Source organism: Bufo bufo, chromosome 3, assembly GCF_905171765.1.
Source record: "Bufo bufo chromosome 3, aBufBuf1.1, whole genome shotgun sequence".
NCBI lineage: Eukaryota > Metazoa > Chordata > Amphibia > Anura > Bufonidae > Bufo > Bufo bufo.
In genome coordinates, this window is record NC_053391.1 from 671,237,136 (window position 1) to 671,250,836 (window position 13,701).

Here is a 13,701-nt window from a genome sequence, read left to right on the forward strand (position 1 = left end):
TAAGCTAGAGGGAATTATGAACAGTTCCAAATACCAGTCAATATTGGCACAAAACCTTCAGGCTTCTGCTAGAAAGCTGAACATGAAGAGGAACTTCATCTTTCAGCATGACAACGACCCAAAGCATACATCCAAATCAACAAAGGAATGACTTCACCAGAAGAAGATTAAAGTTTTGGAATGGCCCAGCCAGAGCCCAGACCTGAATCCAATTGAAAATCTGTGGGGTTATCTGAAGAGGGAGATGCCCTCGCAATATGACAGATTTTGAGTGTTTTTGCAAAGAAAGAGTGCCAAATCAAAATGTGCCATGCTGATAGACTAATACCCAAAAAGACTGAGTGCTGTAATAAAATCAAAAGGTGCTTCAACAAAGTATTAGTTTAAGGGTGTGCACACTTTTTCAACCATATTTTATTTTTATATTTTTTCTTCCCTCTACCTAAAAGATTTCAGTTTGTTTTTCAATTGAGTTGAATAGTTTATAGGTCACATTAAAGGTGGAAACCTGACATTTTAACAGGGTGTGTAGACTTTTTATATCCACTGTACATGCTGATTGTCTTCCCCGGGGCAGATGGAATCTTCCAGCAAGACAATGTAAAATGTCACATGGCTAGAAATGTCCGAAATTGGTTGGAAGAGCATGACCAAGTCTTCCAAATACTACTCTGGCCCCATAATTCCCCAGACTTGAACCTAAATGAGTATCTGTGGGACCAGCCCACGCCATCCCCTCCAGCAGCTGTGGGATGCACTGCAGTCAGCATGGCTCCCGATACCTGTGACAACCTACCAGGACCTGATTGAGTCACCCCCCAGCCCGTCTTCCTGCTGTCCGTGCTGCACACCTCGGTTACTCTGGATATTAGCTGGTGGTCATAATAATTTGACTCAATTGTGAATGTTACTATGCTCCTTTCTATAATAATTCGATATAATTGAAAGTTAATTATTGTTCTCCATTCTTGGGACTCCAAGGGGATGGTGTCAAGTAGTAGCAAGTATTTAACTGTAAAAGGTTGCATTTTGTGTGTAAGTGTTAACCGGTTGCACACGTACTGACATTCTTTTTGATTAAGTGTCAGAGCATTGGATAATTTGTTCGAGACTGAGTGATCTCCAGGGAAACAGCAGCTCTTGCTTTCAGCAATATTGAGCGGTCCTTGACTGTTACTGTGTCAGAGAAGTTACTTTGTGTGTGTAATTGCAAAGGGCGCTTCCCCCCAAGGCCCCAGCTCCGGACAGCAGTAAAGAATAGACCCTCAGTGTTTTATAGCAAGGAGCTCCGCATTCAGTGGTGGTTCCGGAGTGCATGGAGCAGTATCAGTGGACTCTTCACTGGTGGATAGGTTACTTTCAGTGGTTGGAGGATCTGGTAGTGTCATACCAGGTGTGCTGTCTTCAGCAGGCGGCTGAGAGGAAGTCTTGGCGTTTTTGTAGGCTTCATGCAATTTCCTTTCTCTGCGCTCTTTTTCCTCCACTATTTCTTTATATGTTTTTATACTTTTTCTTCTTTCTGTTAAGTCACCTTCTCCACTAAGCATCCTCTCAATCTTCTTCCTTTCTTCCTCTTTCTTTATCAAGTCCTGTAATCCACTCCTCCTGTGGGTCTTCCATCGGGCAAGGTCCTTCTGCCATATGTCATCCTCCTCTTTGAATAGATTACTGACATACTGTAGAGGTTCTTGGTGGGCTTCTCCTGAATAAAGTGGGAGCCAAGGTGTCCCAAAGTAGTATGGCATAGTAAGAGGCATGATGCACGTGGCTGCAGCTGCTGGTGGATCGCTGCAGTCCCGGTGAGTGTTATCCTCACTGTCAGACATGGCTCTGGATACCCCGTACCATACTAGATGGGTCAGTGTAAGCTGAAATGCGATTTAAGTGTGCATTGCTATGGGCAACGGCAGCAGAATTTGTGGGCAATTTTGGGTAGTATGAGGCTCTGGCAGGCAGATCATGGCCCCAAACAGTTTTTAGCAAGGTTATTTTCCCCAGCAGTACTCACTCCGACCTCTGGACATTGCTTTTTAGGATCCAGGGAAGAAGGAACTGTATTTTCCCTTTTCCAAGATGGCCACCGCTTCCACTTCCTGTAGGGTTGCAATCGATTTGTTTTGTCCTCCTGGGAACTTGTACTGAACACTTTAGTTCCTTCTGCCATAGGAGGCAGTATTATAGTAGTTATATTCTTGTACATAGGAGGCAGTATTATAGTAGTTATGTTCTTGTAGATATGAGCAGTATTGTAGTAGTAATATTCTTGTAGATATGAGCAGTATTATAGTAGTTCTATTCTTGTACATAGGAGGCAGTATTATAGTAGTTAAATTCTTGTACATAGGAGGCAGTATTATAGTAGTTATATTCTTGTAGATAGGAGGCAGTATTATAGTAGTTATATTCTTGTACATAGGAGCAATATTATAGTAGTTATATTATTATACATAGGAGGCAGTATTATAGTAGTTATATTCTTGTACATAGGAGCAGTATTATAGTAGTTATATTCTTGTACATAGGAGGCAGTATTATAGTAGTTATATTCTTGTACATAGGAGGCAGTATTATAGTAGTTATATTCTTGTACATAGGAGCAGTATTATAGTTGGTATATTCTTGTACATAGGAGGCAGTATTATAGTAGTTATATTCTTGTACATAGGAGCAGTATTACAGTAGTTATATTCTTGTACATAGGAGCAGTGTTATAGTAGTTATATTCTTGTACATAGGAGCAGTATTATAGTAGTTATATTCTTGTACACAGGAGCAGTATTATAGTAGTTATATTCTTGTACATAGGAGCAGTATTATAGTAGTTATATTCTTGTACATAGGAGGCAGTATTATAGTAGTTATATTCTTGTACATAGGAGCAGTATTACAGTAGTTATATTCTTGTACATAGGAGCAGTGTTACAGTAGTTATATTCTTGTACATATTTATGAATGAAGCAGGCGGCGCAGGCAAGTGACGTCAGTGAGTGACGCGCCGGCCCACCTGCCGGCATTATACAGAAGCAATTAGGATATACGGTACTATTAGGAGTGAGGGGGGCATGTTTAATAACTTTTAATTCAATAATACATTTTATATTTGTATACTGGGGGGGGGGCGGCGGCGGCGGGGGGGGGCACACGGAATCTGTGGATGGCACAGTTAAGGGGTGGGGGTCTGTGGATGGCACTGTTATGGGCTGGGGGGGTCTGTGGATGGCACTGTTATGGGCTGGGGGGGTCTGTGGATGGCACTGTTATGGGGTGGGGGGTCTGTGGATGGCACAGATCCCCCCATAAATGTCCGTCATCCACAGATCCCCCCCATAAGTGTCCGTCATCCACAGATCCCCCCATAAGTGTCCATCATCCACAGATCCCCCCATAAGTGTCCGTCATCCACAGATCCCCCCATAAGTGTCCGTCATCCACAGATCCCCCATAAGTGTCCATCATCCACAGATCCCCCTATAAGTGTCCGTCATCCACAGATCCCCCCATAAGTGTACGTCATCCACAGATCCCCCCTATAAGTGTCCGTCATCCACAGATCCCCCCATAAGTGTCCGTCATCCACAGATCCCCCCATAACAGTGTCCGTCATTCACAGATCCCCCCATAACAGTGTCCGTCATCCACAGATCCCCCCCAATAACAGTGTCCGTCATCCACAGATCCTCCCATAACAGTGTCCGTCATCCACAGATCCCCCCCATAACAGTGTCCGTCATCCACAGACCACCATTAGTTCCAAACCCACCAAAAGCACACCTTTTGGTTAAAAAAAAAAATTCTTCTTATTTTCCTCCCCAAAAACCTAGGTGCGTCTTATGGGCTGGTGCGTCTTATAGGGTGAAAAATACGGTACTATAATACTGCTCCTATGTACAAGAATATAACTACTATATTACTGCCTCCTATGTACAAGAATATAACTACTATAATACTGCCTCCTATGTACAAGAATATAACTACTATAATACTGCCTCCTATGTACAAGAATATAACTACTATAATACTGCTCCTATGTACAATAATATCACTACTATAATACTGCTCCTATGTACAAGAATATAACTACTATAATACTGCCTCCTATGTACAAGAATATAACTACTATAATACTGCTTCTATGTACAAGAATATAACTACTATAATACTGCTCCTATGTACAAGAATATAACTACTATAATACTGCTCCTATGTACAAGAATATAACTACTATAATACTGCTCCTATGTACAAGAATATAACTACTATAATACTGCTCCTATGTACAATAATATAACTACTATAATACTGCTCCTATGTACAAGAATATAAATACTATAATACTGCTCCTATGTACAAGAATATAACTAATATAATACTGCTCCTATGTACAAAATTATAACTACTATAATACTGCTCCTATGTACAAGAATATAACTACTATAATACTGCTCCTATGTACAAGAATATAACTACTATAATACTGCCCAGAAATTAATGGGTTAGGAACTTTAAAAACGTTTAATAAAATATTCTCTGTTGGGATTTATTACAGGCCCAAACTTCACCTTTCTCTTTAGAGCTTTCTAAGATTTTAATCTGTAAAATAAATAATAAATAAGTCATCAGGGAAGCTGTTCACAATTAGAAATTCCAAAATGGAGGGTCATTTGAATTTATAGGTCACCCCATGCAGATTCTCGCTCTGAAGCAATCTACTTGCACCTCTGTTAATTACTGACTCGTAAATGTCTTCAGTGCATTATCAAAGCCGTCCTTCTGGGGCAATTTTTTTTGTCTTTTAATCCTGGAGAGAATAATTAGGGAATGTATTATTTCAATTAAAATTGTTTCATGGTTATTTAATGATTCTTGGGAGATAATGGTTTCATGAGTAATATATGCAGGAGATAATGTTAATTTTAATTAAATCATTCTGAAACTGTGAACCAAACTTTAGATGATGTTACAGTGTCAGAAGGAGGCCACCGAGCCTTATGTTGTTGAGTTATTTACTTCTGCTCAACGTGACTACAGAAGTCTTGACATGACTCTCCCATAGAGAATACCACTGTTGTCTGAGGTTCCAAGTGGGGGGTCTCAAAATCTATCCTTGGAAGGAATTGATTACAGTAATTTTTGAAATTTAATTCTAGAGTTGTGAAGAGTCGGCCAGGCACTTTATATAGTACGGCCGTTATAGCGGTATAATTTTCACATATATTTTTTCATGGTATTTCAGTATTATTTGAACACTATATGGTGGTATATACTGGGTGGTAAAGATACTTAGACACTGTACAGTATATTACTTTTTTCTGAAGAGCATTGTTATTCAGGCGATCGTATGTTATTTGCAATATATGGTACTTAAAGAGGACCTTTCACCGATTCTTACCCTATGAACTAACTATACATATATGTAGAGCGGCGCCCGGGGATCTCACTGCACTTACTATTATCCCCGGGCGCCGCTCCGTTTTCCTGCTATGCCCTCCGGTATCTCTGCTCACTAAGTTATAGTAGGCGGAGATACCAGTCCCTAAGTTATGGTAGGCGGAGTCTGCCCTAGCGCTGGCCAATCGCAGCACAGAGCTCACAGCCTGGGAGGTTATTTTCTCCCAGGCTGTGAGCTCTGCAATGCGATTGGCCAGCGCTAGGGCAGACTCCGCCTACCATAACTTAGGGAACGGAGATACCGGAGGGCATAGCAGGAGAACGGAGCGGCGCCCGGGGATAATAGTAAGTGCAGTGAGATCCCCGGGGGCCGCTGCATATGTCTGTATAGTTAGTTCATAAGGTAAGAATCGGTGAAAGGTCCTCTTTAAAAGGGTTGTCCATGCTACAGATATAGATAACCTATTCTCAGAATTGTAATTTCTCAATAGTTGTCAATAGGTAGCAATGATGGTAGTAGTAGTACTCCTTGTCTTTCTCTAAATAAACCTTGCAGTCTCTCCAAATAACAACAGGCGTTTAATCAACTCCTTCTGCAGTTCTCCGGCTGAGGGCTGCAGATCTAGAACCTGGCTAACCAGTCCATCTCAAAGTGTGGTGGGCGCCAAAACAATATACTCTTCCCACAAAGCAGTAAAGTCTTTCTGAATACACGAGTGGTACCTTACTGTCTGAATCCAGTGCACGGCCTGTGTGGTTCTAGACCTTTTATCTGTTGTCTGTTTTCTTTCTCTCAGTTAAGTTGTTCCCTGGCAGCTTTATATCTGAGGAATGTTTTTTTTTTCCCCCTGGATGAGGCTCCACTAGTTAGCAGGAGCTCACACATGCACGTCTTGCCTCTAGCTCCCAAGAGGTGGGACGGGACCAGCCCATCTCCTAGCAACTTACTACAAGACTGCATACTTAACTCTGTGCTGCCCTTAATCAACCATTTGGGATACATAGTGCATAAAAACATGTTTTCCATTAAGTCAAAACATTTAACTCGGTAACTTGAAATTAACCCTTGCATCGATCCACTGGGATACTGCATATTGTGTAACTTCTGGCATCAGTGTGCTGCACCTCCTTCTCTTATCCACTTGAATGGGAGTTGAGCTGCAGTACCCCAGCATGGCCACTACAAAGTGTACGGCGTTGTCGGCTTCCAGCTCCATTGACTGTATAATTTGATGCTCCGTGGATGCCAGAACGAGCTGATCTGATATCAGACCCTCACTGATTGGATATTGATGAGCTATCCTGAGGATAAGTCATCAATATCTCTAAGTTGGTCAGCCCCGATAACAAGAAAGAATTATACATAGAATTCTCCTTTCTGATCTAGCGTGTTATATGTGTATAAGTAGATTTAGTGGCCTAGTACCTTCATGACCAAGTGTTTATTGACCTCTGGGACCCTTATTGGTATTGGTAGGCATGGTACTTTTTGGCTCTATTCACACTTTCATAAATGGGGTGTTGATTTTGTCATGTTACAGGGGTTATCTTATGAAAAGTATTCTACGGTTTTCAAACCAGCACCTGGATCTGAATACTTTTATAATTGCATGTAATTAACCCCTTAAGGACCGGGCTCGTTTTCACCTTAAGGACCAGGCCATTTTTTTTGCAAATCTGACCAGTGTCACGTTATGTGTGAATAACTTTAAAACGCTTTTACTTATCCAGGCCATTCTGAGACTATTTTTTCGTCACATGTTGTACTTCATGACACTGGCAAAATGGAGCAAAAAAAAATTCAATTTTATTTATAAAAAATACCAAATTTACCAAAAATTTAGAAAAATTAGCAAATTTCTAAGTTTCAATCTCTACTTCTATAATACATAGTAATACCTCCAAAAATAGTTATTACTTTACATTCCCCATATGTCTACTTCATGTTTGGATCATTTTGGGAATGCCATTTCATTTTTTGGGGACGTTACAAGGCTAGAATCAAATCTTGAAATGTTTGAGAAATTTTCCAAAGCCCACTTTTTAAGGACCAGTTCAGGTCTGAAGTCACTTTGTGAGGCTTACATAATAGAAACCACCCAAAAATGACCCCATTTTGGAAATTACACCCCTCAAGGTATTCAAAACAGATTTTACAAACTTTGTTAACCCTTTAGGTGTTTCACAAGAGTTATTGGCAAATGGAGATGAAATTTCAGAATTAAATTTTTTGGGCAAATGTTCTATTTTAATCAATTTTTTCCAGTAACAAAGCAAGGGTTAACAGCCAAACTAAACTCAATATTTATTGCCCTGATTCTGTAGTTTATAGAAACACCCCATATGTGGTTGTAAACTACTGTACGGGCACATGGCAGGGCGCAGAAGGAAAGGAACACCATATGGTTTCTGGAAGGCAGAATTTGCTGGACTGGTTTATTTACACCATGTCCCATTTTAAGCCCCCCTGATGCACTCCTAGAGTAGAAACGCCACAAAAGTGACCCCATTTTGGAAAATAAACCCCTTAAGGTATTCAAAACTGATTTTACAAACTTTGTTAACCCTTTAGGTGTTTCACAAGAGTTATTTGCAAATGGAGATGAAATTTCCGAATTTTAATTTTTTGGCAAATTTTCCATTTTAATCATTTTTTTTCCAGTAACAAAGCAATGGGTTACAGCCAAACTAAACTCAATATTTATGGCCCTGATTCTGTAGTTTACAGAAACACCCCATATGTGGTCGTAAACTACTGTACGGGCACACGGCAGGGCGCAGAAGGAAAGGAACACCATATGGTTTCTGGAAGGCAGATTTTGCTGGACTGGTTTATTTACACCATGTCCCATTTGAAGCCCCCCTGATGCACCCCTAGAGTAGAAACTCCACAAAAGTGACCCCATTTTGGAAACTATGGGATAAGGTAACAGTTTAGTTGGGACTATTTTTAGGGTACATATGATTTTTGGTTGCTCTGCATTACATTTTTGTGAGGCAAGGTTACAAAAAATTTAAATTCTGAAATTTCATCTCCATTTGCCATTTACTCTTGTGCAACACCTAAAGTGTTTAAAAAAGTTAGTAAAATCAGTTTTGAATACCTTGAGGGGTGTAGTTTCTTAGATAGGGTCACTTTTATGGAGTTTCCACTCTAGGGGTGCATCAGGGGGGCTTCAAATGGGACATGGTTTAAAAAAAAACAGTCCAGAAAAATCTGCGTTCCAAAAACCATATGACGCACCTTTCCTTCTGCTCCCTGCCGTTTGGCCATACAGCATTTTATGACCACATATGTGGTGTTTCTGAAAACTACAGAATCAGGTCAATAAATATAGAGTTTTGTTTGACTGTTAACCCTTGCTTTGTTAACGGAAAAAATGGATTAAAATGGAAAATTTGGCAAAAATAGCTGTTTTTCTTTTACTGTGTTTATTTGAGGGGTTAGGTCATGTATTATTTTTATAGAGCAGATTTGTACGGACGCGGCGATACCTAATATGTCTACTTTATAAAATTTATTTAGGTTTTACACTATAATATCCTTTTTTAAACAAAACAAAAAAAACATTTTAGTATCTCCATAGTCTGAGAGTCAGTTTATTTATTTTTTTAGCCTATTTTCTTACGTAGGAGCTCATTTTTTGCAGGATGAGAGGATGGTTTTATTGGCACTATTTTGGGGTGCATATAACTTTTTGATCGCTTGCTATTACACTTTTTGTGATGTAAGGTGACAAAAAAAAAACATTTTTTTTGTCACCTTACATCACAAAAAGTGTAATAGCAAGCGATCAAAAGCTGGGCGTATGCCTCCTCGGCCGAGAACATCTGTTGGGCCATAGGGGAGTGTGTGTGTGCGTGTGTTTGTGCGTGCGTGGAAAACTTTATTTAGTGTGCGTGTGTGCGGGGGCACGGGTGTTCGCGTACTTACCCTAAACCTAACAGAAAAAAAAAAACTAAATTAAAAAAAAAAGCCCCAAAAAATGTAAAAAAAAATAAAAAAAAGATTCAAACTCGTTGATCAGCGGTGGTGTGGGCGATGCGCTAACAGTGGCCGGACGCTAAGAGTGTCAGCCACAGTCAGCGCACGCACACAAAAAGTGTGCTTGCACCCGAGAAAATGTGTGTGGAGGGGCGGGGGGGGGGGCAGGGGGATAAGCTCCAGCACACCTGCGGGGGTCTAGGGTCACACAGCTGAGTGTGCTGTGGACCCCAGACACCCGATCAGAGTAACGCAAAAAGAAAACTTTTTTTTCCCCCCCTAAACTTTCCCTGACTATCCCTACCTATCTAAGCTCTCCCTAACCTGACCCTATGTACCTTTTTAGTGCCAGGTGGCACTGTGGTGGCTCAGTGGGGTGTGCTGGGCTCCGGAGCTGGACGACAGGCTCCTCTCTCCACGGGTCCGGACACAGAAAGGAGGAGGACAGAAGGAGCTGCAAGAAATCAACCCCCCTCAAGCCCTGCAGCCAATAGCAAGCGATCCTGAGAGGTGATGTCACCATCACCTCTCAGGATCGCAGTATGGTGATTGGTGGTGTATTATCACACCACCGATCACCATCCTATTCCGGGTTATCGGGTCACCAGAGACCCGAATAACCCAGAAACGCAGAAAACCACAGGTCTGAATTGACCTGCGGTTTGCTGCGATCGCCGATACTGGGGGGAAGGGGGGGGGGGGGGTCACAGGACCCTTATCCTAATCATAGGCCATCAGTCTTGGACAACTAGAAGACCTCTTTAATGTCTTCACATAATTGGAAGTGCAAAGTAAAAATACCATTTATTACAATGCAAACTGCAAAAAAATTCATCCTCAGCAAATGTTACCTTAAAAAAAAAAAAAAGTGTTTTATATTACTTTTATATCGAGGCTCTTCCTGCTCAGAGTCACAATGTCATCTCTGGAAAACAGTGTAAACATCACAAAAACAGCAGCCGTCATGAATATTTTAGGCACGAGTGGATTAAAACAAATGTTTTACCGCAGTGCTCTGCCCTCTGGTTGCTCTTTCTGTTTACCAGAGCAAAAATATTTTAATTGATGCTAGTTAGTGTGCATCACCCCTCCAGGCCACTTCTCACTTCTATTACACTTTAAGGAGGACATTATAAAAAAAAAGTCCATTAATGTGAATGTTGCAGTGTCAATGATGCAGTGTAGTGAGGGTATACAGTATATATAAAGTCTATGTGCTGTGCCAGTAATGGACTTGTAAAGGTTTGCAGCAAAGTTGTGCCTTGAGTGAAATTTGCTAAGCTTAAAGGCACCTTAGAGCCTTCTCATCAGTATCTTGTTGGAAGGCGCTCCTTCTGGCGGTGTGGTAATTATTACAAAATGGGTTGTGCGTTCCCCATTTTTATCGTGCTTTTGCAGTGATTGTAAAATACAAATAAAAAATAAATAAACCATTGTAGTATAGAACAAGTGTAGCTAGCTAAAAGACAAGTGATACAAAATAAATGCAATTAAAGGGGTTCTCTGGGAATCAACAAAATGAAAATACCTAAATATTACTTTATTATAAATATATTCCCAAATACCTTTTATTAGTTATTGTGTCTCGTTTTGTCTGGGGAGCGATCATTGGGAGAAATAAAATGGCCGCCGTCCTATCAGTACACACAAAATCTGTCCTAATCACACAGGAGGACAAGTTACTTCACAACACTGAGGTGAAGAGCTGCCTCATCCTCCTCTCTGCTCTGCTTGTCAGGGATTATGATCCTGAACAGTTTATTATGATCTTCAGCTGAATCTCTGTAGGGATGGAGGTCATGAGGAAACATGGAGTACAGAGAGGACAGACACTGCAGACTGTTTTGTATGCAGTCTCCATTACCACAGTCTGTCCATCTAGTTCAGCACGTTGATTCAGAGGAAGACAAAAAAAAAAAAAGGGTAGAGGGCAATTTTCCCCACTTTAGTGAAAAAAAATTCCTTCCCGACTCCATTCAGGCATCAGAATAACTCCCTGGATCAACGACCCCTCTCTAGTAGCTATAGCCTGTAATATTATTACACTCCAGAAATACATCCAGGCCCCTCTTGAATTCCTTTATTGTACTCACCATCACCACCTCCTCAGGCAGAGAGCTCCATAGTCTCACTGCTCTTACCGTAAAAAATCCTCTTCTAGGTTTGTGTACAAACCTTCTTTCCTCCAGACGCAGAGGATGTCCCCTCGTCACAGTCACAGTCCTGGGGATAAATAGATGATGGGATAGATCTCTGTACTGACCCCTGATATATTTATACATAGTAATTAGATCTCCCCTCAGTTGTCTTTTTTCTAAAGTTAATAACTCTAATTTGTATAATCTTTCTGGGAACTGTAGCCCCCCCATTCTAGTTTCTACTTTAGTTGCCCTCCTCTGAACCCTCTCCAGCTCTGCTATGTACTTCATGTCTCCTCATGAACTCCATTCCTACAGAGATTCAGCGGAAGATCTTATCATCTGTATTCAGGATCATAATCCCTGACAAGCAGAGCAGAGAGGAGGATGACGCAGCTCTTTGTGTTGGGAAGTAACTTGTCTTGCTGTGTGATTAGGACAGGTTTTGTGTGTACTAATAGGACGGCGGCCATTTTATTGCCCCTGGTGATTGTCCCCTAGACAAAATGAGCCATTATAACTAATGAAAGATACTTGGGAATATATTTATTATAGTCTTTAAAGTCTAATAAAACCTTTGGGGCAATTTTTTTTGATGGTTCCATTTTACTCATTTTAGTAAAAATGAAATAATAATCCAAAAATAATTCATTTTTCAATTCGTCTTTATTAAAAATTGTCATCATTATTTCTCATAAAGAATTAAGTTTCAGCCTATCTTCAGAGTATCTTAGCTTCAGTTTTACTCTGAGCCATCTGACAGCTATGTATAGCCCTTATTGCTGAGCTGCTAACAGCTCATAAACACTTATTTAAGTCATATTTCTTATCAGTTTGATAAGACTTGAGCTATAATTAGTGTTTATGAGTAGTATTGATCCTAACGGATCCTAACTTTGGCGTTCGGTTTTGGGCATTTAATAAAGCTTGTTAAAAAAGGCTGCAGGGCAGCCAACAACAAGCTTTTAAGCTGTGGGCACTTAGAAGCCATCACAGCCATGCCTATTAATGGCATGGCTGTGATTGGCCGGTGCATCATGTGACCCAGCCTCTATACAAGCTGGAACGTGTAGCACCGCCCATCAGCTCTGAGTAGTGCAGGGACAGGAAGCAGGCAGCTGAAGTGAGGGAGAGTGTTAGGAATTTAATCTGGCTATTTATTCTGTGGGTGACCTATAGTGTTTTTTTGTGGGTGCAATACACCATCTTTGCACACCTGACACACAAATATAATAGTTAATCTGGGTGACATATATCCATTTTTGGTGGGAGATACACGTGCACTTTATACGTGACAGGGAAATTAATATAGTTAATCCATCTGTTAGTTCGGTGGGAGACCTCAAAGAATGAGGAGAGCATCAAATAAGTGACGTTGCCCTGGTCGTGGTGCTGCCGGTGTTGGTGAAGCTCCTGTTGCAGGGAGAAGACGTGGTCGATCTGTGCCAGCTACACGCCCAAATGAAACACCTTCCTCATGTGCATGTAGGTGACAGGAGATTCAGTGTCATTTTGTAGGCCCGAAAACAGGTGTATGAATGGTGAGGCCAGAACAAGTTAAGGCGGTAGTAGATTGGATGGCTGACAGTGCCTACAGTTCCTTAAAATGTCCCATGCTGAAAGCGCAGAGTTGGCACCTGCAGCCCATTGGCATCTGTCTTTCACCTCACCCCCTTGCAAATCAGCCAAGCAGTCTGAGCCCCAAGTCATGCAGCAGTCTCTTTGGCTTTTTAAAGACTGCTGGCAGGGTTTCCGAGGGCCATCCACCTAGCCCTTCCCCAGAAGTAGAAGAGATTGAGTGCACTAATGCCCAACCACTTAAGTTTCAGGATGTGGACATGGGAAGACCACCGCAGCATGTCTCTGATGATGACGAAACACAGGTGCCAAATGCTGTGGCTTTCTGCCGTGTGAAGACCGGCAAGGGGGCAGAGGTGAAGAGAGGGTGGAAGATGATGTGCAGGATGATGAGGTCCTAGACCCCAAATTGAATTAATTTCATGTGAGTGATGTGTGCAGTTTGGAGGTGTTGGTCACACAGCGCCAGCCGCACAGCAAAAGACGGAGCAGGGTGCAAAAGCAGAGTGGCCATCCCCTAGCCAGTATGCCTGCTACTGCCCACCGCACCCAGGGACTGAGCACACCAAAGCCAGCTCCAAGGAGTTCCCTGACGTGGCATTTCTTCAGACA

General features: G+C 41.5%; 1 protein-coding gene across 2 annotated transcripts in view; it reads left to right on the forward strand.

The window, feature by feature from the left end:
- NOX4 (NADPH oxidase 4) overlaps nucleotides 1-13,701 on the forward strand; it is a 260,925-nt gene that overhangs the window by 140,722 nt on the left and 106,502 nt on the right. The window lies entirely within an intron of this gene.